We start from the raw sequence: 27,288 nt of genomic DNA on the forward strand, positions 1-27,288 counted from the left end.
GTGGGCATAGGCCATTCTGCAGTTATCAATCTCCTCAGAAATGCTGGACTGCTAGAGAAGGGTCATGTTGTTTACATGGACAACTTTTATTCCTCACCTGAACTGTTTCGGAGCCTTCATAGGGCAAACACAGGGGCATGTGGAACAGTACGCCAAAACCGCAGAGGAATGCCTCCCCAGCTGAAGACCCTGAAGCTAAAGCCAACAGACCAGCCTGTTTTTTTTTTTTGAGAGTGGCCCACTGCTAGCACTGTCATTTCATGACACAGGAGTCACTGTTTTCTCAACAGAGCATGACACTATAGCAAAAAGAGTAAGGTGTAAGGGGCCCAATGTTTTCAGGACTGTGAGAAAACCACTTTGTGTTGAAGATTGTAATATTTACATGGGTGGTGTGGACAGAGCAGACCAGCTCTGCACCTACTATGAATATGGACACCGTAGTGTGAAGTGGTACCACCGGTTCTACCACCATGTGAAAGAAGTGGCATTAGTGAATGCTTTTATTGTGTACCAGGAGTGTGGCAACCCATTGGATGCTGTGGATTTCAGGAAGAAAGTGGTGGAGGGGCTTTTGCAGTGAGGGAGGTCCAGGGATGTGCAGGTGCCATCACTTGACATGGCAGTAGTACCTGAATGTCTGGTGGGGCGAAGCTTCTTGGGGCAGAACTCGGCATCCAAGCCAGACTGCAAAGTCTGCTCTTCTAGGAAGAGGACCAGTGATGGGAAGAATGGAAGGAAACAGACGTCTTTCTTCTGCAAAACCTGCCCAGACAAACCTGCCCTGTGCCCCATCACATGCTTTGAGCTGTACCACACCAAGATAGTCTACACACCGTGATTGGTGAGTTTTTCACTTTATCCAGTTATTTAGGTGTGAAAGTTTATAATTTTTTCTGTATTGGATGATGATATATTGAACAGTAAGGTAATCTCTGCAGTAAGAATGACATTTTCTTTGTCCATCCTCCCTCTTTAGATTGCTGTCCCTGGTCTCTCCAACTGTCTGCTGGCCTATTCAGTCATCTGCAAGGGAAAGCATGAAGTCTGTAGGCATATGCGTGTACGTCATACAGGCACATGCGTGCACGTACACACACACTCACACTCACACTCACACTCACACTCACACTCACACTCACACTCACACAAAATAGGTTGACTGTTGATGTTGATGACGTTTATAATAGCTAATTTTTCAATCAAATGTGTTTTTTTCAGCCAATGTTGTTACAATAGTTGTTCATTTATACAAATCTCTATACAAATGACCAGAGGATGGTTGTTGTTCATTTTTACAAATCTATACAAATGACCACAGCGTGTTTGTTGTCCATAGAAATGACCAGTGGTTGTTTGTTGTTTATTTTTTTTTACAAATCTATACAAGTAATGAGATGTTGTTTATTGTTCACGTTTACAAATTTACAGAAATGGCCAGAAGCTATATCTATTGTTTGTTTTTACAAATCTATACAAATGATCATAGGTCATATTTATTTTTAATTTTTACAATCTAATCTATTTTCTCGGATTTCCCAGTCCACCTACTCTGTGAGTATTAATTCCAGTTATTGTTCATTTTTCACAAATCTGTACAAACAATTATACAAACTGTAGATGTTTACATAAGTTATTTATGCACTACTGTATATTGCACTTACTCTTTGAGTATATAACTACTGAATTTGCATTTATATGTACTTTTGTTTACTTGCAGTGTATTTGTTATTTATGTTATTATGTTTACATTCATACCACTGTCACTTTTTATAACTAACAATTATCTGAATGTTCACTCCATGCTAACTTACTAGCACTTGGACGGTACTTATATTTTCTATCTGATAAGTTATTCATTCTGCCAGCGCTTTTTAAGCCATCTGTAATGAAAGAATAATACTTTCAAGCACAGTAAATAAATATTTGTAATGATTTGACTTGTGTAGTCCCCTTCTTCATCTTGTTAGTCATTGTTGGAAATACCTTTTTATAAATGAGAGATCCTTTTTCAGCTATTTTACATCACGTAATGGAGGTACATGTCTCTTCATACATGTGGTTTTGCATATTGAAGTTGTTAGACTTTGCAGAAAGATAAACACATTGTTTTATCAGAAGTTGTCTTATTTCTAAGGTTCATTTTCTCACTTAGAATGTTGGCGGCCATATTGGCTTGGCACTGTAGGGGGTCAGTGTTCCAGGACCGTCTGGCAGTTGTTGTGTTAACAAAACAGCCCTCGTACAAAACAGACCACAGCACTCAACTATGTAAAAGGAATGTCAGACAGCAAGGGCATCTGTGGCACAGTAAAGAATCCAGATCATTTATGTATATAAGGAACAGCAAAGGCCCCAACACTGATCCCTGCGGGACTCCACTTCGTACAGGACCCTGTTCTGATACAATATGTCCCACAGTTACAGTCTGCTTTCTACTAGACAACCAACTTCGAACTCACTCAATGATAGCTCCTGTAATTCCTGCAGATTTCCTTTTCACTATGCGCCTCTCATGCAGTACTTTGTCAAATGCCTTTTGAAAGTCCAAACAGATACACTATATGGACAAAAGTATTCGGACGCCTGACCATTACATTGTAATGACACTGTATTCAAATAGATATACTTTAATATGGAGTTGGTCCCCCTTTTGGAGCTATAACAGCTTCCACTCTTCTTGGAAGGCTTTCCACAAGATTTTGGAGTGTTTCTCTGGGAATTTGTGCCCATTCATTCTGTAGAGCATTTATGAGATCAGGCACTGATGTTGGACGAGAAGGCCTGGCTCGCAATCTCCGTTCCAGTTCATCCCAAAGGTGCTTGATGGGGTTGAGGACTGGCCCGCACAGAGCCCTGACAAGTTCTTCCACACCGAACTCATCAAACCATGTCTTTATAATCCTTGCTTTGTGCACTGGGGCACAGTCACGTTGGAATAGAAAAGGGCCTTCCCCAAACTGTTGCCACAAAGTTGGAAGCATAGCACTGTCCAAAATGTCTTGGTATGCTGAAGCATTAAGATTGCCCTTCACTGGAGATAAGGGGCCTAGCCCAAACCCTGAAAAACAGGTGTGGCCAAATACTTTTGTCCATATAGTGAAATATCAAAAGCTTGGTTTGAGTCTAAACACACTGCAGCTTCCTCAACAAAGTCAAAGTTTGTTAAGCATGATCTCCCTCTGCAAAAATCATGCTGGCTATCATTTAAGATACCATTTTGATCAAGGAATAATTCCAAATTGTCCCTAATGATGGATTCCAGTAATTTACATGTGATACTAGTTAATCTGACAGGCCTATAATTTCCTGCATCAGTCCGGTCACCTTTTTTGTAGACAGGTACTACACTGCCATGTTTACAGTCATCTGGTATTTCTCCAGTTTTGAGAGATTGTTTAAAAATAACTGTCAGAGGCTTGTAAACCACTTACGCTAGTTTCCTGAGAACTCTTGGATATATATCATCGGGGCCTGCTGCCTTATTTGTTTTAAGTTTTTGGAGTTTATCTAGCACTTGTGCATCAAAACCAAATTCCTCCATAAAACACTTCACTACTGAAACTCTCCACAAAGTAACTATTTAAGTTATCAGCAATAGCTTTGTCATCATAAACAAAGCTGTCCTATTTTCCTTACAACTGGTGAGCCACCCAACGCAGGACTTTTCTGGGAAGAAAAAAGCGGGGAAGGTGAGTACACTACTAACCTACTGTTAAATTTCTTTCAGGTAATTCCCTCGTATAAAAAAACCTAAAAAGGAGTTTTAAGGACAGGAACAATTGTCGGTTTTCATCTTTATTTAAATAGGCTATTTCCTGGCAGTGATTATAGTTTAAAGTGTTTGAACGGCCCTAAAGTAACTGGACCGTGGGAATTTGCTGGGCCTGAAGTACTGGGGCAGAGATTCCATAGTGTAAGTTTCTAAAGTAACTGAAACTTGTGTTGTTGCGAGCCCGATGCACCGCAGTTCTGTGAAGTTTAAAGCTATTACCCGAAGTAGTGTGGTTTTTGCCCGACGTACCATGGCAGAGTTTTAAACTTGTTAGGGTTGTTTGTGTGGAAATTCTATTCATTTGTGTCCGAAGCACTGGAGCTGTGAATAATTAGACTTACGGGTATCTTAAAGTAACTAGATAACGTATAGTCATTTAGGGGACTACAGACAACTTTGTAAAAACTTAATACATAATGGATGCTACATTACATTGTCAAGCATGGGCAATGTGAAGTACTTAACAGAATCAAAAATATGGAAGACCCTTATGGGTGGGCATGGATCCAATTCAAAACATATCCGAAAATGCCTAGGAAAAAAATGTAAAATTGCTATTGCCCTTCAAGCCGTTTTTGCATCATACAAAGTGACCAAAAGGAAAAAGGATGCATTAGAACTCGAGAATCGGACTTTGCATGACCAGGTTGAAAGGTACTAGGAACAGCTAGATGGATATAAGGGGACGTTGAAAAGTTATGAAGCCACAGCAACACCAACAACCGAGGAAAGCTAGAAATGAGCCATGAACTAACCCGGTGTAAAGCCCATAATCAGAGTTTGGAGAGTTCTTTGGAAAAAGCAAATGCTGAAATTAAACGGTTACAAGAAGCCTGCGATTACTTGATGAGTAGATGTGAAGCCAGGGGTGGTGCGGATGATCGTGATGATAAAAGTAGTAATCCTTTTTGGGACAAATCAACACGTAACATCAGCGCAATGATCTTGATAGATGTTCAGATCATACTGTGAGGTTTCCAGTGGCGCCTGTGCACATTACTACTAGTACCTCAGCTCAATCTCCTAATTGGGATGTATCTACTGATTGTGTGCTCACTATGACTACTGTGAAACCACTCACTCTGAGTGAAGTAGAATCATTAACGAAGAGCATTGGTACTTTTGAACCGTCTAAATGGGATCCGCTTGAATTTCTCGCTACCATTGACAGAGCTGTAGAGTTGGATGCATTGAGTGATGCTGATGCTTGTGTGATGTTGATTACATGTCTGTCACATGGCATAGCCCGTGCACTTCCTCATAAAGTCCACCAGAAGACAGCAAACAGACAGGAAAGGAAAGAAGCTTTGCATGAGATTTTGGGGACTGAAAATATTAATTGGGAAAGGATTAGGGAAGTAACGATGCAACCAGGAGAACACCCAGCCTCATATGCAGTGTGGTTGTGGGAAGCATTCACCTCTTACAGTGTCATACCAGATCAGACTCAGCAAGACCCCATGTTCAAATCTACCTTAATTTCACAGTGTGATCCCAATACACGTAATGCCCTGGCCTTGCACATTAACTCAAACACACCCTACCAGGACATCATGGGTAAACTGACCCAATTCTTTAATGTCACTCAAAAAAAACAGTGTCAAGAAAAAAGAGCCAGTAGCAGCAATTGGGGGGAAGCCGACTAGAAACTCAGGGGGGCATAAAAATGTCTCTTGGAAAAATGAGGGGTATGTTCCGGATGATTTCAGACAGCTTGGGGGGGCAGTGGTATGTTACTCTTGCAATCAGGAAGGCCATAAAGCAAGAGAATGCAAATTAAATCAGGGTAAGCCATCTCCCTACAGGGAACTGAGCAAACAGGTCCAGGACATGCAAATGGCTTTAGATAAGCTGACTTTTGAGAATGGTGAACTGCAGGCAACTAACAACAAACATAAACCAGGTAATTCTGCATAAGGATGGCAGGCCCCTATGTCTCATGTAGCACCACTGACCCATGACAGGTGGGGTGGACCAATTGTTAAAGTTGCTGTTGGGGGCCGATGCAAAGATTGGTTAGCTGATACTGGTGCTTCCCTTTCCATTGTTCATTCTGACTCACTCCCTAAGAAAAACGAAAACATTATTACATTGGAAGGTTTTGATGGAACTATGTCTCTTGCTTGTCAGTCAAATGTGTTAAATTTCATAAATGGTCATGACAGTTTCCAGGAAAGAGCTTGGCTAAGTTGTACTGGTGATGGTCGTGACATTTTGGGCGCAGATATAATGAAGGAACGAGGCTACGTTATTTATTATGGTAGTAACTGCAATTGGCGGACGACTGACAATAACAATTACTGTGTTGAGATTTCAGATGTACATGTGGTGCATGACATTAAGAAAGGTGAGGAGTATGATTTGGATGTTTTGTTGAAGCAAGATGATGTTGAATTAACAGAGATCTTGGCAACACACAAAAAAGGTTTTGCTACAAGTAAACATGATTGTGGACGAGTTGACCCAAGTTCAATGGAGGTAAACGTGCAGGGACATGATCCACCAGCCCAACGTCAGTATAATTACCCAGAGGAGGCCATCCCCTACATACAGAAAACAACTGACTCACTTCTAGAACAGGACGTCATTAGGCCTTATGGTTCTTGGAGATTATGCATTGATTAGAAAGAGCTTAACAAATGTACTCCTACCTGTGCCCCAGTTGTAGCTTCCACTCCTGATGTCCTTGCATCCTTACGGTCTGAAGCAAAATACTACTCTGCTCTTGATGTGTCTAATGGTTTCTGGTCTATCCCACTACATCCGGATTGCCAATACAAGTTTGCGTTTAAGTTCAAAAACACCCAGTACACGTGGAATGTCAAGGGTTCGTGAACTCTCCAACTTTATTCCATCAATGTCTGGCAGAGGTGATCAGAGGCTTCTCAAAACCTCAGTGCCTTATTCAGTATGTAGATTACTTGTTATTTCAGACAGAAACCAAAGAGGAACACATTACATTGTAAGCTAAGTTACTGCAGCTTTTGGAAAGTGCAGGTTTGAAGTTGAACCCGAAAAAGGCTCAGCTTTTAAAATCAGAGGTCACTTATCTAGGTATCAAAATTAGCAAAGGGGTGCACGCTCCAGATCCACATAAAGTGGAAATCATTCAGAGACTTCATATACCCATGTCTGTCATTGCTTTGAGATCCTTTCTTGGCTCAGTGGGGTTTTGTAGAGATTTTATTGAGGGATTTGCCGACATTGCAAGACCACTGAACAATTTACTCTCAGGTAACAAGAAAAAGAAAGAAACTAGATTGGGGACCTGAACATCAAACAGCATTTGAGCAATTGAAATTTGCCTTATTGCAAGCACCAGCCCTGTGTAATCCTGACCGGTCACAGCCTTTTGTTTTGCAAACAGCAACCACTGAGGAAGCTTTGTCAGCCATTCTGCTCCAGGAGGTGCAGGGGAACCTCAGGCCCATTGTTTATGCATCACGTGTGTTGTCCCCTGTAGAGAAGGCCTTTGACTCATGCACCCGACACCTTTTGTCTGTCCATTGGGCAATGTCTCATTTTGAGTACATTTATGGGTTCAACGAAGTTGAACTCCACACACTCCACACCCCATTGCAGTTGCTGCTAAATGGCAAGGTCAAAGGCGTTTCAAATGCATGTCTCACCAGGTGGACCTTAGACTTGGGGGCCAAGAATCTTAAAACTGTGTACAAGCCAAATACCACGGACACAGGTGTTCCACACAACTCTGAAACAGAGGTGGTCCCAACTCCGGATGGAGTGTTCAAAGTATTGTCAATTGAGGGCGTGATGAATGTGTATGTGGATGGCTCCCGTTACTGGCACGATGGCCAATACAGAACTGGGTTTGCAATTCACTCATGCAAGGGTGATTTCTTATATCAATATCCTTGTCACTTCTCTGCTCAAAGAGCTGAAATTATGTCTGTTTTACAAACACTGAATCTCTTCCCAGATTCGGAATATTTACCAATTTGGCATAAGCGTGGATTCACAAGTGCTGATGGATAGCCTCTAATTCATGCAGGCCCAATCCAAGTATTGTACAATGCAGCCAAATCTCACAAAAACAGTCTTGCATTACTAAAGGTAAAAGCTCACCAAAAGAAAGGTACTTGTGTGCATGGAAATGCTAAATTAGTAGTGGATGAACTAGCGAAGAAGGGTGGACTAGAAAGGCAGCCAGTGCCTGATTCATGTTGTCATGATCCCATTTCAGCGATATCACATCCTGAGCCAGCTGATTTGAAAAATGCCCAACAGAGTGATCCAATTATGTGCAAAGTATTGAAACAAAAACAAAACAATGAGATGATTACGGAAGGTCCATTCTCCAAATTTAATGAGCAGTTGATGATACATGACAATATCTTACTGTACAAAACACCTGATGAAATGGCTTGGATACCACCACCAGGATTGCAAACAGATATTTTATATCATGTTCACAACCGGGGGGGCATCTTGGGGCAGAGAAAGTGAAAGACCGACTGAAATTCCAGTGGCCAGAAATTGAGAAAGATGTAAACACATATTGTTCAAATTGTTTAACATGTGCACTGATGAACCCCACTCATGTCAGAAAGAAAGGACGCTTAAGACCCACATGTTTGGCTGAAGGTCCCTAGACAAATCTACAAATTGACTACAAAAAGGTGGTTACAGATACATACTTGTGGTGCTTGATACATTCAGAAAATGGATTGAAGCATTTACATTTATTCATTTGGCAGACGCTTTTATCCAAAGCGACTTACATAAGTTACAGATCTTTACAATGTTATCCACTTATACAGCCGGATATTTACTGAGACAGTTGCGGGTTAAGTACCTTGCCCAAGGGTACAGCAGCAGTGTCCCAGCAGTAATCGAACCAGCAACCTTTCGGTTACGAGACCTGCTCCTTAACCACTATGCTACACTGCCGCCCATTTCCGATTAAGGCAGACACAGCCTGTGACAGAGTGCTGTCACTACAGTTGAGTATGCGCTCTGACTGCCATACCAACGAGCCTGGCTCTTTGGCGTTGCGGTCAAAGTCGCATGGTTGGTACCCTGTAGACTTGGGTTCAAGGCTGGGTGGGGGGCTTGCCTTGCAGCCATTTGACTTCGAGGTCCTGTACAGAGCAGGGTCCCAGAACTGTACAGTGGACTTTCTCTCAAGGACGCCTCAAGTGGCATCAGGAGAAGGTGGGGGAAATGTCATGGTCTAACGCCGCAACGAGACTGAGACATACACTATTACAGATGCGCAATATACAAACATTGCAACACAACACTTTTTACATCCTGCCGGCAGAGCAGACAACATTTGTATTAAGTGTGTGTTTGTATGGCGTGTATTTTCTGTGTAGTGAGCTAACTAGCTGTGTTTTGTTGTAAATGTAGCCACATAAAGAGCCCGCTACCCTGTTCTGAATAAGGCCTGTCAGGACAGAGATATTAGCATTTTAAATAACAATGCACTTATATTTTAACAACAGCGGGTAATGGGTATAAAAGACGACAGATCAATAAAAGCATTTTTAAGAATGTTTAATGGTAAATTTAACATTTAAAACTCAGTAAAAGGAACGGAAACAGATGTTTACCTGGTTGTTTCATTCACTGCCAAACAGGAAGTGGGGAGAACCAAATACTATTTCTGCAGAGGGGTAGTGGGTACTACCACCTGTTTGTTTGTTTTAAGGGGGGGGGGGAATAAATGGATACATAATTGTTAGTTATTTGTATTCAGTACCTCCTTTGTTATTCTTTCGTTTTTGATTGCTATTTAATTCATGGCAATGTTTGTTATGTATTGTTTTATTATTTTCTGTTTTGTTGTGTTAATTGATTTTGAGGAAATGGAAGGCGCCAGTAGGAGGAGCTTCACCCATATAGCTTCACCAGTGGGGTTTTACAGCTCTAGGGAGTTATTGTTGGAGAAGTTTGTTGAGGAAGGTGGATGCTAAACTTGGATCTGATTTTCACATTTAGCCAAGCAAGCATAGTTTCTTTTTGTTTTGTCTGTTTATTTTGTACAGTTTTTGTTTTTCTAAAAAGATTAGCACTGTATATTCCTGTACTGCCACCGCTCTCCACCATTTGCCACCTGTAAATAAATTCTACCATCAGCACCTCAACACTGTTCCTTCGTCTTCTGTGTCCTCCGCCCTCGGCACACCCTAACACAAGCACTCCTTCACAGTCGAATATTTCGACTCATGTGGAAGGAGTTTCCGGCTGATGTAAGCAATGGGCCGTAGCTGTCCCATCTCCCCTTGCGACAACACGGCCCCAAGACCATGCTCTGATGCATCAGTCTGCACAGTAAAAGTTTTTTCAATGTCTGGACTCTGCAGAATTGGCTCCTAACAAAGAGAGTCCTTCAGGTCTTGGAAAGCTAATTCACATTCAGAAATCTATATCACCCTATTGGGCTTGTCCTTTTTAGTAAGGGAAGTGAGGGTAGCTGCTCTTGCTGAACGTCTGTACCACCCCAACAGCCCCAAGAATGACCGCACCCCCTTCTTGGTTGGCCACTCCGCAGCTTTAATAGCCTCAACCTTCCCCACCTGTGGTTGGATCACCCCATGTCCCAGCACAACCCCAAGGTACTGTGTCTCACCCTTAGCTAGGGTGCACTTGTCAGGATGAATGGTGAGCCCTGCCCCCTTGATCCTCGACAACACCTCTTGCAAATGGTGAAGGTGTTCCTCCCAGGTGTGGCTGTAAACAATAATGTCATCAAGGTAGGCGGCAGACAAACCCTCAGTCCCCCTCAGGATATAGTCCATCAACCTTTGGAACATCGCTGGCGCCCCATGCAGGCCAAAGGGCAGCACAGAAAACTGGAAGTGACCAAAAGGTGTTTTGAAGGCAGTCAGTTCCCTGCTGTCCTTGATCAGCGGGACCTGCCAATACCCCTTGCAGAGGTCGAGGGTACTGAGGTATCTTGCCTTTCCCAGTCACTCTACCAAGTTGTCCACCCGGGGCATTGGATAGGGGTCAAACTTGCTCACGCTATTCAGCCTCCTGAAGTCCAGACAGAACCCCAGGCTTCCGTCCTTCTTGGGAACAAGGATGACTGGGCTGCTCCACTCACTCATTGAAGGCTCAATCACACCCAGGTCCTGCGTTCAGCTCCTCCCTCAGAACTGGAAGAAGCCACTCAGGAACCCGGTACACAGGCTGGCGAATGGGCTTAGAGTCTTTCAGGGTGATATGATGCTCGACCAGGTTTGTCCATAAAAAGCTGCTTTGGTATGCACCTCAGGACTTGTTGCCTTCACTCCTCTGACAGGTGCTGCAAGTCCAGCTAACTCCTCTGCTGGGCACTGGGGAAATACTGCTCATTGACCTCCTCCTCTTCCTCCACTGTGCAGACGAACAGGGCCTGTAGTGGTGGTGCCGGTGTTGCTGACGTAGATGGTGGTGGCCGGGCATGCCATTTCTTCAGCATGTTGATGTGGAAGGTCTGCAGTGGCTCTTTGTGGGTTGGAATGCAGACCTCGTATGTCACTGGCCCCATCTTCCTGACCAGGGAATGAAGTGCCCTAGCTCTAGCACCTCCCTCTTACAGGACTCCGGCAGGACTAACTGTTTTCCATCCTCACTCTCTCTGTAGAGTAAACCTTTTTCAAGAATAAAACGTTCCTTCCCTAGGAATTTACTGCAGCTCTCCCCAGCTTGCTTGTAACAAGTAGCTAAAGTTGGGTCATTCTTTTGTAGAATGGCAAGGTCAGCAGGGAAGGTAATGTCAGCTTCCGCCAGGTCTGGCTCTGCCTCCTGCTCAGTCTCCACAGCTGCCTGTAACATCGCCTCCCCAACCTGCTGTCTGCGCTTCTCATACCTCTCCTCTCGTGTTGGCCTCCCCAACTATGTCCTCCCCATTGAAAGGCATAATCTGTAGCGTGTCCTGCACTGCGTCTGGTGTTCCCATAGCCTGACTCCTCTGTCGTGCCTGAGCTCTTGTCACAACCCCATACCAAGCAGTCGAACTAAGTCAGGAACTAAGTCAGGCAGAATGGGCATGTCAGTCCCAAGCAGGATGGGATACGGCAATTCTCTTGCTACACTTACTTTCATGAGGTAGACCTGTTTATTAACCTCAATATACACTTAAGCTGTAGGGAGCTCAGTTTTATCCCCATGCACACAAAAGACTGTGAGGGGATCTTCCTCGCTCCAAGTGTCTCTTGGGACAAACCGTGCTTGCACTAGAGTCCGTGAACACCCTGATGGTAACTACAGGCTCTACATCCTGTGGCAGAGGCGATGTCCTAGGGGGCCTTGGCACATAACAAAGACTAGTAGATTTTGGCGTTCTTACTGGACAAAGTGGGCTGGTATGCCCAGCCTCTCCACAGTTAAAACACACAATATCTGAATGGGGGAGGTCTGAATGTATGTGGCTTAAAAACTCTAGCGTGGCTGTGTGTCTGCGCTGAAAAACCACCACCTTTCCCAGACCCATCAGACTTACCCCTGGCAGGCTGCAGCACGGTAGGTCCCTTGTGAGTGGTGATATAAGTCTCCACCAGTTTGGCACCTTCAGCAGCAGTGGCGGGCTTGTGCTCCTTCACCCAGGTCCTCACGTCCGGATACAGGACGCGCAGGTACTGCTCAAGGATCACAGTGTCCATCAGGGCCTCTTTTCTGCTGCTGTCGTACTGTACCCACTTACAGAATAAGTCTTTTAGGCGAGTGTACAGCTCTTGCGGGGACTCATCTGCTGGCGTCTCCCTCGCGCAAAAACATTGGCGATAGGTCTCTGTGCTGATCTCATATTTCTTCAACACAGCCTCTTTCACCAGATCACAGTCTTTGGTGTGGGCTGGACTCATGGCAACGAAAGCACTCCTGGCTCTGCCAAGATGGATAGCCCAGTCCTCTTTTGGCCACTTGTACGCCACCGGCAGTCAAAAGTTGTCAGGAAGTGTTCTGTGTCGTCCTTTTCTTCCAGCTTGGTTAGCCGGGGCTCCCAGTCTAACAGCCCTGTGGCTGGTCTTCGCGGAGCAGCTTGGCGTGTGTGCTCCATGTCCAGCTGCAACTGGGTGACTTGGTGGCTCAGGACTCTATAATTCTGCTCCTGCCATGCTGCCTCTCTCTCCTGCCGTTCGTCACGCTCCCTCTGGTACATCATAAAGCTCTCAAACATCTTTGCTAAGGTGTTCAGAGCAGCATCTCCTCCAGTGCCAGAAACAGTTACTTGTTGGGCAGACTCTGGTTCAACTGCTGTTGCACCCACGACGTCTCTGGCTCCTCTGTGAGCTCAGGCTAGGCATGGCAGTTAAGTCTCTGTCCTCTGATAGGCACGATCCCTCTTCTGACACCAAATGTTAGGGTGTGCCGAGGGCGGAGGACACAGAAGACGAAGGAACAGTGTTGAGGTGCTGATGGTGGAATTTATTTACAGGTGGCAAATGGTGGAGAGCGGTGGCAGTGCAGGAATATACAGTGCTAATCTTTTTAGAAAAACAAAAACTGTACAAAATAAACAGACAAAACAAAAAGAAACTATGCTTGCTTGGCTAAATGTGAAAATCAGATCCAAGTTTAGCATCCACCTTCCTCAACAAACTTCTCCAACAATAACTCCCTAGAGCTGTAAAACCCCACTGGTTATATGGGTGAAGCTCCTCCTACTGGCACCTTCCATTTCCTCAAAATCAATTATCACAACAAAACAGAAAATAATAAAACAATACATAACAAACATGGCCATGAATTAAATAGCAATCAAAAACGAAAGAATAACAAAGGAGGTACTAAATACAAATAATAACTAACAATTATGTATCCATTTATTTCCCCCCCTTAAAACAAACAAACAGGTGGTAGTACCCACTACCCCTCTGCAGAAATAGTATTTGGTTCTCCCCACTTCCTGTTTGGCAGTGAATGAAACAACCAGGTAAACATCTGTTTCCGTTCCTTTTACTGAGTTTTAAATGTTAAATTTACCATTAAACATTCTTAAAAATGCTTTTATTGATCTGTCGTCTTTTATACCCATTACCCGCTGTTGTTAAAATATAAGCACATTGTTATTTAAAATGCTAATATTGCTGTCCTGACAGGCCTTATTCAGAACAGGGTAGCGGGCTCTTTATGTGGCTACATTTACAACAAAACACAGCTAGTTAGCTCACTACATAGAAAATACACACTTAACACAAATGTTGTCTGCTCTGCCGGCAGGATGTAAAAAGTGTTGTTGCAATGTTCGTATATTGCGCGTCCGTAATAGTGTATGTCTCAGTCTCATTGCGGCGTTAGACTGTGACACAGCCCTTGCTACAGCACGAGTGTTATGGGAGCAAGTGTATTGCAGGTGGAGCTTACCTCTTAGCTTAGAAAGTGATAGAGGCACTCATTTTACAGGGCAAATCCACAGCAATTTAGTCAAATTATTGGGAATCAAGCACCACCTGCATATCTCACACCATCCACAATAGTTCTGGACAATGGCCCTGATTGGGTACAAAATCTCCCAAGCATTGTCATGTCCCGGAGAGGGAGCTGCCACAAAAGCACAGGTTACAGCCCTCATGAATTGATGACAGGCAGGAAAATGTGCATGCCTGAGCATCTGTGGCTGGAAATACCCAGAAGGGTGGTCTGCTGAAAAATTCTTCAAAAGTTTGTGTTCTTCCCTGCCCACCATATATCAACAAGCAGCAAAGCAGATTGGCTCCACTCAAAAATACAACAAAATGTATTATGACCATGATGTAAATGAGCGCAGCTTTGAGATGAGTTGATGGTGAAGAATTACCACCATGGAGGACTGTGGAGGAGTGCCGTCACTACGGTTGAGTTCTGACTGCCATACCAACGAGCCTGGCTCTTTGGCATCGTGGTCCAAGTCGCATGTTTGGTACCCCGTTAGACCCGGGTTCGAGGCCGGGTGGGGTGACTGTTCTCGCCCTTTGCTCAAATGGTGTCAGCAGTGGGATGGCTGGCCACGAGGCCACCGGTGCCATGCCCAGTGTGTGAGCTGTACGAGGGACCCCCAGGTTCTGTTGACCCCGGTGTGTGAGGGACCCCAGAGATGGGTGAAGCACCAGTGAGTGGGGCACCCTGGGATGGGAGAAGTATGGTGGGAGATGCGTGGGGGACGCCTTGGTGCGTGAAGCGCATGGGCGTGCTTCCCGAAGGGGAGGGCAGTGTGACGGAGTGCTGCCACTATGGTTGAATATGCGCTCTGACTGCCATACCAACGAGCCTGGCTCTTTCGTGTCATGGTCAAAGTCGCATGTTTGGTACCCCGTAGACTCAGGTTCGAGGCCGGGTGGGGTGACTGCTCTTGCCCTTCGCTACAAGGACCATCGTCGGCTAATTGGAAAGGACCATACACTGTCATTTAAAATGTGGAGACTCAACCTACAAGGTATGCTATAAACAAAAGACTTGATGATCTACAGCCAAGTGGCATCATGTGGATCAGTTAAAAGCGTACCAAAAACCTGAGTGATGAGAGGGGGGGATTAATCTTTGTGCGTTTTGTTTTCTTTTGTCTGTAGGTCTTTTGAAGCAAAAAATGGAAGGTTCTCCTGGTGATATTCTGCCAGTTGTAGTGGTGACGGGAAGGTGCCCAGGGCAGCAGCCAGCCCCTCAAATAGGAGTGATAACACAGCCATATCCAGGGGTCCTGGATAACAATGTCCAGTGGGTCCACATTCCACTCCTGGTCAACCTGACAGCCTGGCCACCAGACATGGACAAGCAGCGCAGACAGGAGAGTGTAACCGGGATGTACAAAGATCTCTTGACCACTGCTTCCTGGTCATCTCTAACTGGATGGATGTTGCCCTCCGGACGGCGCTTCAGGTCAATCAAGTCCCACACCACCAGACTAACCAATAGCTTCTTCCCCTGGGCCATATGGACTGCTAACAAACACTGACAACCCCCAACCCTCTACCTCAATACAACCGTGCAATTCCACTGTGCACTTTAAGTAGTTTTTAAGAGGCCATATTATTGCACAAGTTTTTCTTCATATCTCTCTTTATTTACAATGCGTCTTCTTTTTAATTTTGTATTTTATTGTACATTTTGTATATATATTTTTTTTTCTATGTCGTGTGCCTTATTTGTATTGTGTTTACATAAATGTTCCACAGTGCGCTGTTGTTGCAGACCACCCACAATTTCGTGGTAACCCCACCGTGCAATGACAATAAAGTCTATTCCGATTCTGATTCTGATTCAAATGAGGAAAAATGAACTGAAGCTGAAGGCAATTATACCTCTTTTTGTATTGTTCCTGAGAGTGCCTGGACAGTTGGACCCTATAAATTTCCAAATGTAAATGTAACACAACAAACCATGTATGTCACTGCTGAAGACAAATTAGGTTGTTGAAGACATTCCAGATTTTAAGTTTGACATACCTGAACTTGACAAAACACTCATGTCTTTTATGCAAGGAAGGAAACCCATATTATTAAAGCTCAGCAAGGTCTGAGGGGCAAAGATGGTGTTTTGATTAACCAAATGCATGGTGATGATCAAGCAATTTTATAATCCGGATTTCTGTGGGAAATAACTTTCAAGGCCGATGTCTTATTTTAATTCGTGTTCAGTGCAGAATTTTATATTGTATTTGTTTTATTTTGAAAAACCTTGAATTTCTGGCATGATTGTGTTCAATGGGCAGGGTGGATGAGGTAATTGATGGCATTTCACTCCACGGCCCTCCAGCATAACCCAGTCATTGTTGCACAAGGCCCACATCTCCACTATCACTGGAATTCAGACTGGTGGCATGAGGTGAGGATCCAATGACGGGTAAACACGTTGATGCGAAGAGGATAACCTAAGACAGGACCTCACCGCCCCGGCACACCTCTTACAAATGTGGTGAGTATATGGACGGAACGTCCTTGGTTTGGGGACTAGGGTGTGATGATGCTTAGTCCTGGCAAAACAAGCATCAAAGGGGGGGCTGTAAGGTTGCGAAGCAACCAAGATAACAGTCTGTAAATCCACCCTTTGTCTCAACCGCCTGCTCAGCCCTTTGTTTAACACCTAATCCAGGAAACACTATCTGATAACAGTCTGCATTTTTTATGCTTCTAGCATTTAAACAGAGGAATTTCAGGGTACTGCGTGTGTATTTCCTGTCTTTCCTTTCCACTCTCAGCTGCTCAAAACTACCACTATTACAGTGCTGCTCTGACTGATTTACAATCATGGTTCCCTCACTACTAATAAAATACTAAAATAATAAAATACTAGCCATAGTGTGTTCTATTCCAGCAGTCTGTCTATCCCTACCCATCTCACTGTATAACCTCCCTGCCCCTCCAGACCCTAGTTTAAATAACCCTCTGCTACCCTAAGCATACGTTGGCCCAGTGCAGCTGTACCCCTCCGGTTCAGGTGTAACCCGTCCCACTTGTACAGGTCACCCCTGTTCCAAAAGGAGTCCCAGTGCCCCATAAACCTGTACCCCTCTTTCCTACACCAGTTTTGTAGCTACGTGTTAAACCTCCATATAAAGGCTTGCTTTCCTTTGCTTGCACGTGGTACTGGTAGAATTCCAGATTAGACTATCATGGAGGTTCTGTTCCTAATCTTCCCAGCTATGTTAATAAATTTGTCCTGCAGAACCCAAACCTACCCCTTCCTATGTCATTGGCTCCAACATGGCCATGACTACTGGATTCTCCCCCGCTCTGGCAAGGATCCATGTCTCCAACCTGGACACCAGGCAGGCAACAGACTATGCTCCTTGTCGCGTGAATACACTATGCTATCTACCCCTCTAATGATTGAGTCCCCCACTAACTCCCTTTTCTTGGAGGATGAGGCCACCTGGGTGACCTGGGGCTCGGGTTGGGTACCGAAACCTGGTACCAATATGGCACCGGTTCCTATACGAACGCTACCTGACCGAATTGCAACGCAGATTTTGGTCCCTTATTTCGGTGCCACTTAACCCTTTCGTGCGTACAGTCACACTGGTGTGATTAGCCATTTAGCATGTATGCTAAAACCAGTGCGATTAGAACACTAGATTGGAGAAATTCTAACTAATTTTAGCTTTGAGGAAACAGCGATTTAACTCTAAAAAAAATATAGCAAATGCTAACTGAAAACTCTGAGAAGCTTAATAACGCTAATGAATACATGTATGCGAACAACATGTGAAAGTGAAATGCTGCCACACTTTTGAGGTCTTTTGAGGTCTTTAGTCATCAAGGTGTTGCCATCTCTACTGTTCACTCCAGTAAAGCAACGTATTTTAGGCAACATGTCTGAGCATTCCGAGTCAGCACGAAAAACACACACGATGACGTCACCAACTAATCGACAATTTAATTCATTGGCATCTAATTTGGTCATCGATTTTAGTTGACTACGTCAATTGTTCTTGGCACCCCTAATGTGCATCATTCTTCCATATAAACTGCTGGCTGAAAGCCATACCTTGGATGGAAAGTAACACGCAAGTGGCAACCACTGACTAAAAATGTTCTTCCCAATTGGGTCAAATGCTTTTATCTGTGGCTTCAATGTCAACTATCAGCAGGGTTGGGAGGGTTACTTTTAATATGTATTCCACTACAGATTACAGAATACTGAACTGTGTTTTTAATTTTTAAAAGTATGTAAGTAAAAGTGTGAATGTCCAAGTGATGTCAAAATCTAAATAACTAAACTTGAGTTATGAAAGTTTTCAAAGGATGTGCACCAGTATAATTCTCATTACCGATAGTCTTTTCTCTTCATCATAAAACATAATTAAAAGGTCTATTTTACTGAACTTTTCACATTTAGACAAACAGGTACATGAAATCACAACGGTACATTAAAAGTAGTTTTCAAAATATTTTAATAGACTTACTCGAAAGAGCAAGACGGAATCTGAAGAATGGTTTTTTAAAGAATGTTCATCCGACTAAAGCTATGTTCACACTAGCTAAGTTTATATGCCCACAGTTTTTTTCATTTGGAATGAAATCATTCCGATTGATGATTCTGAACGTACCGTTTACATGAAAGTGATCGGATAGTTTGTGCATGTTTACATGTCACAAGCGTACAATCGGAATAGACTGACATGCGCAAAATCCAGCATCCAGAATTCCCGCATAACCGTCTTCAAATATGGATGTGCCACATAAGCTATTATAGCCAAACTTTTCTCAATTCTTTTCTCAATTCTAACAAAGCAACAATTCGAAAGAAACCTCCATTTCATACAGATACTGAATGAAAGAAGGCGAGCGCTGGATGTTTTGTGCCGGGATACCGTCCTGTACAGAACAATACATTTGCAACCCACTCTGTCTACCAAAACAGATGTGGATGGAAGTCCGAAGCCAGGACTGGTGGGACAAAGTTGTCCTACATCTATTCACAGATCTGGAATGGAGAAACAACTTCAGGATGACACGACAGTCATTCATGAAGTTATTTTCAATGACGGAGTAGTACTTGGCATCAGAGGAGGTTACCGTTAGAGTTCCCATTCCTATCACAATGCGAGTCGCAATTGTGCTATACAAACTCGGTAGCTGTGTAGAAAACCACATTATTTCAAACCAGTTTGAGTCCACAGGAGCACTGTGAAAAACTTTGTGTACACATTCTGTAAGGGGATGATGAATGGACCCATAAAGCAACTGATCCGATCACCAAATGAAGAAGCAGCACGGGACATAATGTTTAACATAAGCGTGGTCTCTGTCGTCAACCAATTTTTCGCACTGGCCGCCATTTTTTTTTTTACTCTGCCATGCATAGTAAAATGTCAATACATCATTAGGCTACTTCACGTAATGAACATGCACAGAAAGTTCCAAGTGTAGAAGGTAATCTGATTGAGCATCTACATGGCTAATATTTTCCGATCAAACGGATTATGAGAAATCTACACCTCTTTCAATCCGATTGAAATCTCGATCAGACTGGGGTAGCCCATTTTATTCTGATCGAGGTGTTTACATGAGACATTTTCATTCCGATTGAGCTTGAATCCAATTATTAAGGAAACACACCCACTGTCAGTCCAAATCCGATTTATGTGCATATCCGATTGAAATCCGATCATAAGTAGCGGTTGAACAGCCAAAAATCACAAGATCCGATTTTTACAAATCCGTTTCAAACCACATTCGTATGTGGTTTGAAATCTGATTCAAATCGCATTTTGCAAATCTGTTTGGGTCTGAATGCTCTGATCATATTTTAGGTGGTTTTTTCTTTTTCTTTTTTTTTTTTTTAACATCTGTGACGTTTGGCGCCACGTAGCCTATAGTTCACGTGTACATCACATGTAGGCTACATGAAAAATGGTAGTTTGGTGGCGGACGGATCCATTGAAAAGTGATACCGGTGGTGAAGACTACAGGAAATAAAGCGGAGCAGGCAAGCCCCTTCCGTCTCTGACGCTGTCTCATCATTTTTACTAAACATGTGCCGCGGCTCCACATTGCCATGTTGTCAAAAATAAGCAAGCCCATTTCATAACCCCCCAATTCGGTTTGTTCAACTACCTTTACTTCCAGGCACAATGTCATTACTAATGTGGATAAGACCGAAAATGAGGATTGCCACCCGGACACACAGATTGGATCTGATCACTTGCAATATATAATGTGGACAGTTAATCAGGAAGATCGGATTCTGATCAGATATGCAAAAAATCAGATTTGAACTGACAGTGTGAACATAGCATAAGGTTCTGAACGGTTATTTTTAGAATGTTCACTTAGCATTGTTGTGGCTAACATTTTGGCACCCTACATGTTAAGTCTATGGGCATTTCATCGCAGTTTTGAATTGTAAATGTTAATTCAAAAACTATACATTACATGAAAACATGAGTTAGAAAAGGCACGAGCCACCCTAAATACATTGTGAGTGAGAAAGGAGTAGCTTAACAATTTAATGTATAATATACGTAGTGTAAAATTGTTGGAGTAATCACAGTTTTGAACATGGAAAATTTCACTTGTTTTGTCACTGTATCTACTCATTAGCTAGTTAGCTTTAATACTATACCTACTAGCCTACTAGTTAGCTGAATAGCTAATCCAGTGCAGACAAACTATGTCAGATAGCTAGCTAGCAATCAATATTATCTTAAATAATGAAAAAGAGAACTTACTTCAAGATGCTTCTTCAGGTTAGAGGTTGACTCTTTTGAAGCCGATAGCAGTTTGGTTGCTGGCAAACACATCTTGCATTGTACTGTTATGTTGCGACCTTTGCCAAGTTTGAAAGTAAAATGGTCCTAGTATTTCCTTGACATAAACAAGTTGTGCTGGTTGCTTTCTGTCTCACTCTCCATTCTACTGTCTTGTGAGTCAAGCACAGTTTTTTCGTGAGGGGCATTTGGGAGATACACCCCAGAGTTGCCTATCATTGGATAGATTTAAATGAAATTACATAAAAAACCCAATGTAATCCCTTCAGTAATCTACATATTTTTAAAATGTAACTAATTTGATTACCATCAATTTAAATGGTAACTGTAATGGAATACAGTTACTCATATTCTGTATTTTAAATACGTAACACCGTTACATGTATTCCGTTACTCCCCAAACCTGACTATCATTGTCTACAACCGCAAGAGAAGAAGCCTATCAGATTTACGAAGTGCTGAGGTTTATACAGTTAGCAAAAGCAAGCAAGGGGATACCATGTCGGCCGTGCCTGCTGTGCCAGCCATGTCTGCAGCAGGGGCTGCTTCTATGTGTGCATGCTAAAAATATTTTTAGGCTGAGCTGTTAAGATGGACATATAGTGCCAAGAGCAACATGTCCTGTTAGGGACAGACGAGGACACGAGGTTGAACATTCCTATGTGTTGTTTTGCTTTGGGGTTCCAAGCCCTGTCCAGCTGGAGCATCCCAAACCCTTTTTGGGGCATTTTGCAGCCCCTAATTCTCCTTTATCCAGAAGTACTATTTTTCTTTTTTTGACAAGATGATTGGTTAAATATGTCTTAAGCCTTCGATCAGGACTTATTGTACTTTAAACAGACTCAGTGTTCTTGTTATTTTTTGCATCACAAAACTTAAGCCATATACTCCACTCTATTACATGTGAATAATATGGCCTACTCTCAGTTTGGGAACATCTGGTAACATTAACTGTAAACAGAACACTGAGGCAATATATGAAGCAACAGTTTCTGAACTTCATTACTTTAAAACTAGCAAATTGTAGTCTGTATATTTTAAACAGACTGATTGTGATTAAATAGGATGATTGTAATTACACAACATTTAAAATAGCCTTTCATTGCACTGGCCAACTGTGACAGCACCAAAATGACATGGTCATGACTGTTCGATTAATGAGGCTGTTCACAGGAGTCTGATGTGCTGATTAAAGGACTGCCCGACTGATTGGCTGGCAAGCTGACACAACGACAGAAAATGCTTAAATACCATCAACTGTTCAGCTCCACACTGAGTAACATAGGACAGTCTTCTGTGAAGCTTCCATCCCCAAGGGGTTTAAGCCTGTCTTGTGTCAGAGTGCAGAGCCATGACACTGGATGTTATGTGAGCAAACCTGCATGGGAAACCTCACTGAACCATAGTGAAGGGGCTGATTATGGTGCTCCCGGCACACAGTGACTGCTAGACATGTGAGAGTTACAAAACCAAATGTTTACATATGATACTGTGGCCAGAGCTGCAACAATCTCTACTGAACACTACATGACTGAATACAGCTTTGCCATTCACAAACGGAGTCAATCAGACAACACCAATATCGAGCACCAGAGCCCAAAGTATATAAACGCTAATGTTACTGGTTGTTATTCCTCTGTTCAATCAGCATGGTAAATAAACAAGACACTTGCACATTTGAATACCTTCGACTGAATATCAAAAAACAGGTCACTTTCCATTGACATTAATAACGCCAGCTCAAATCACGCACAGTACTGCAATGCTCTACAGGAACAGCAACACAGCTTTTCCTATGGCTTCAAAGCACTTGTACAATTGGCAGCTCACGCTTTCACGGCCTCCCATTTTGCACTCCCTCCTGCCTGCATATAAGGCGCTCTGTGGTTCTGCTCATGAGTGCAGTAGACAGCCTGCTAATAAACCACGACATTTTAGACTCTAAAATGTTGTGGTTTATTGCCTGCATATTTGGCAGGCAATACTCTCCGAGCAGCCAGTGAGCCTGACTCAGATAAAAACACCCGTTTTGTTTTCCATCCCATCTGTTCTTTGGGTTCTTGGTGAAAGGGAACAAAAAGGGGAAAAACCCTCCTTCACATTCCAGCATTCCCTTAAGCCCCAAACTTTTTCGTTGACTAGCTAAATATATCAGATCTAAACATGCCAAAATACTTTCGCACTTAGGATGTTGAAATCATCTCTTTCGCACTTAATAACAAATAATACCCTTTGAAAGTTCCATTTTTGTCATCATTCCAAATGTCAAATCTTTTGCCGTACGGTCTTTGTTTCCATGAATGCTATACTACAAGCTAACACAAAAGGGCTGTGAAAATCAGAGTGTGTCACTGTGTGGACTGAACTCCCGAGAAACACAACCCCTATCCCACTTTGGGCCACAGAGCCACCAGGCACATACGTGACGGTGCAAAGGGACGGTGCTGAGAATCATCACACAAAAGCAATTCCACCTTAGGCTGTGACGGCCTTCGCTGCAGCACAGTGGCATTCCTTCAGAAATATATGCAGTTGCTGGACCAGTGGTCCTACACATTCCTAACATTAGTCTACACCAGCGGTTCCCAAACTTTTTAGGTCATGCACCCCCTTCTACATCCTGACCAAGTTGAAGCTGAAGTTTAACTCACATGAAACTGATCAACAATGTTTGAAAAATACCAAAAAAAATAATGCACAGTACAAGCTGCAGAACAAAGAATTTTTGAGGGTGAGGAGAGGGTTAGGCCCCACACAGCGACAGATTTACAGCGACATTAAATATTTGCATTGAGTTTAATAATACATAAAAATAATTTATCACTATTTATAATCATTAGAACACTCGAAGGCTAAGAAATTCGATTAAGAGAGAATGCAACAAAATGCGCTTGACATGGGGATGAAGCCCAGCTACAAGCTAAAGACACAACTGCTTCCTTCATCACTGCAAAGGACTGCATTGTTCCAGAACATTCCAGAGGAATCTTGCAGTGTATCTATGCAGTGTAGCATAGTGGTTAAGGAGCAGGACTTGTAACTGAAAGGTTGCCGGTCCTACCCCCGCTGGGACACTGCTGCTGTACCCTTGGGCAAGGTACTTAACCCACAAATGCCTCAGTAAATATCCAGCTGTATAAACGGATAACATTGTAAAGAACTGTAACCTATGTAAGTCGCTTTGGATAAAGGCATCTGCCAAATGAATAAATGTAAATGTAAATGAATCTGGCAGGAACAAGCCCAGCTCTCCATGCCAGACTGTAAGTGCGGCTGAGCTACGGAAAGAGAGCATCAGGCTGTAAGCTCACTCACTTCTCAGAAACATCCACTGTAGATGGCTAACAGATTTTTTGCATGTTGTATATTGGCAATGTACACACGAGGTTGATTAAGCAGGTCCTTATGCTTGTGGAAATGCATTTGAGTTGTACACACAAACTCTGCCATGCCATGACTAGGCTTTTCCAAATAAACCAACATAGTACACTGATGCTTTTGAGTGCTTATTTGGGTTTGGACACATTTGCTTTCTTAGAACTACATGAAGCAAAGACTGTGAGGCCATAAAAGGGCATGCTGTGACCCTGGACAGCCAGCACTGTGGTGCACACAGAGAGGGGTGGGAAAGATGGGCACAGATGGGCTTCTATTATTTAAGCTATTTGCCTTTTCACACGAACATCTCATCTTGAGTTTTACACTGAACACAACTGCACAGCTAAGCAGAGAAAGCGATGCATTCTTAAGGACGGTAGAGAACCCTAAGTAAATTAAGCAAATTCAAGCACTGAATATCGCTGCGCTGGGCTATATATAGTGTGCTGGCTCTTAGAAGGAACTCTGATCCAATTCTTTTAAGGGATATATTCCCAGAATTTTTCCAATTAATCTCTAATAGTTTCCCCTAAGGCTTTCATTACTAGGGCTGCCCCCGACAAAAGATTTTCCTAGTCGACTAGTAGTCGTTAGTTCAAGCCATTAGTCGACTAGTCGTCGCGTGACAGTCGTGACATTAATTTAATTATTTAAATATATATTTTTTTGGAACATCAGAAAATGGTTTGAGTTCCAGGGCTGAGGAAGAATGTTATAAGTAGCCTAACACTGTTAACACTGTGTTACGTTACAGAGAAATACAAAACTGTTAAAATGAGCCTTTAAATGATAAATTTTACAAGCGCATGCGCGAAGCGAGCCGTCTGTTAATGACAATGCTAACTGCAAAAGCAGTAATGATTCTGAATGTGTCGGAACAACCAGCAGGGAGACTGAACATTTTGTTAATTTATTTCTACACGGTATAACATAATACAACTTAAGAACTTGTAACACCAACACAATAACTTATAAAACAAATGATAAATAAAAAACAGAACATGAAGTTAAACATGCTTTAAGCGAGGTAATTTAGCTTCCCCAGTCCCCACGAACACTTGGATAAGCCTTATAGTGCATATGACAATATATTTATTTAGCTGCATATAACCTTAACTTTGAAATTTGTTAAGGTTAATTAGGCCATTAATTATTTAGCCTAATGGAATAACCCTTTCATACGTAAAGTCACACCAGTGTGATTAGCCGTTTAGCGCGTATACTAAAACCGGTGCGATTAGAACACTAGATTGGAAAAAATTCAAGGTAATTTTAGGTTTGAAGAAACAGTGATTTAACGTTAAAAAAAAATATAGCAAATGCTAACTGTAAACTATGAGAAGATTAATAACGCTAATGAAAACATAACGAACCATGGTAACAGCGCGCTACATTGAATAAAAATAAGTTACGAACGTAAGGGATAATAATGTTAAGCTACTTAGGGGAGAGCCGGAATGGTAACACTTTTCAGATAAGCGTCATTTTAAAAGATAACATTACAGACAATAACTAATTGTAATTGTGATCAACAACTCACGTGTGTGTTCTATCAATACCAAAGTGATATTTTGTACAAATGTGGAACGACTTCGGTATAATAATATAATAAGTATAGTTGTTATTGTAGAGGGACGAAAGAAACAACTGTTACAATTGTCCCGACAATGTCTCCTGACAGTTAAACCTGACTTGCTTCAAAATTGAGAAACTTTGATATGGCAAACTTCAGGATGTGTTCAACTACTAATTAACAATAAATACAAATTCTCATTCCAAAAAAAAAAAAAAAAAAAAAAAAAAATTACAGCTAGAGTGAATTTACTTTCCGTGATAGAAAACAGCTTCTCAGGTATAACTCCGCGAAAGTATCATGTATCCACGCGATTTTTCTGGGTTCTGGTAAGTGTTGCATGCTGTACATGCTGACGCAGTCAGGCATATCAGACTTGTATGGGCTCAGAGAAAATCGCCATGTTACTTTCGCCCCGTGTTAGTTTTGTACCGGCTCTCCCCTACATGTTTCAGATGATAAGTCATGTTTGAGGTCGATAAATGATAGGCGAATCTTTGCATGCAGTTTGCATGTCACATTCTTGGGGTTGTCCTTTACACGCTCGAAATGATCCCACACTTTGGATGATTTCCTGCCCAACATAGTCTAATAACTTTTTAACGACAAGGCACAGCTCCCGAATGGAGTTTGAGGGGTTTTTTTCTGCAACTAACTGACTACTGAAAACTTGATTGACTAAGACTCTTCGCATCGACTAACATTTAGTCAACTATTACGGGGCAGACCTATTCATTACCAAGCAATTACTTGATCAATGGTTTCTATGAATGTCTTTAACAGGCCTAATGCTTACTGAAAAAGCAGGTGAACAAAGAAATGCTATCACCATGAAAAATGAAGCAGTCCAGTAAGTGGCATCTGAGGTCGTGTTAAACGAATATTTTCCGTCACTGACTGAATTTTTTTAACAATGATCCGTCAATCTGAAGGCTGTCCATCATTTTGACAGATTAGAACAGTGAGGGCGACCTACCGTAACTTTAAGTAATTCACACCAGTCAACGACATTAAAGAACGGCTTTTTTATTGCTAAGGCAAAATTGAACTTGAAATTGAACAATATATTAACTGCTAAAAGTTTAAAGTATAGCCTACTTCAATATATAAATATAAATAAATACAAAACACTCCACATAACAAATTCACATGATAAATAAAACCTAACCCAACTACAACAATTAAACACTAAATAACAGTACTGTAACATCTGTTTTGGACCACCAGACAGCAAATATTTCAATCGACAGCGCTCAGGCATTTAAGTGGGACCGAAATCTGCGTTGCGATTCGGTCCAGTAGATCCCGGTTGTATAAGAACGTTTCGATACTTAACCCATGTGGTGTTGACATGAAAAGTGTCGGTGTCTCAGTTCAGCTTTTCTCTCCATGCCCTTATAAATGCATAGTCCATAAGCTTGTTCTGTA

The 27,288-nt window shown here is 42.5% G+C and overlaps 1 protein-coding gene across 2 annotated transcripts in view; it reads right to left on the reverse strand.

Moving 5' to 3' along the window:
* Window positions 1-27,288, reverse strand: part of LOC118787754 (granule associated Rac and RHOG effector protein 1-like) — a 69,758-nt gene that overhangs the window by 41,237 nt on the left and 1,233 nt on the right. The window lies entirely within an intron of this gene.

This window comes from Megalops cyprinoides, chromosome 13 (genome assembly GCF_013368585.1).
Source record: "Megalops cyprinoides isolate fMegCyp1 chromosome 13, fMegCyp1.pri, whole genome shotgun sequence".
Lineage (NCBI taxonomy): Eukaryota > Metazoa > Chordata > Actinopteri > Elopiformes > Megalopidae > Megalops > Megalops cyprinoides.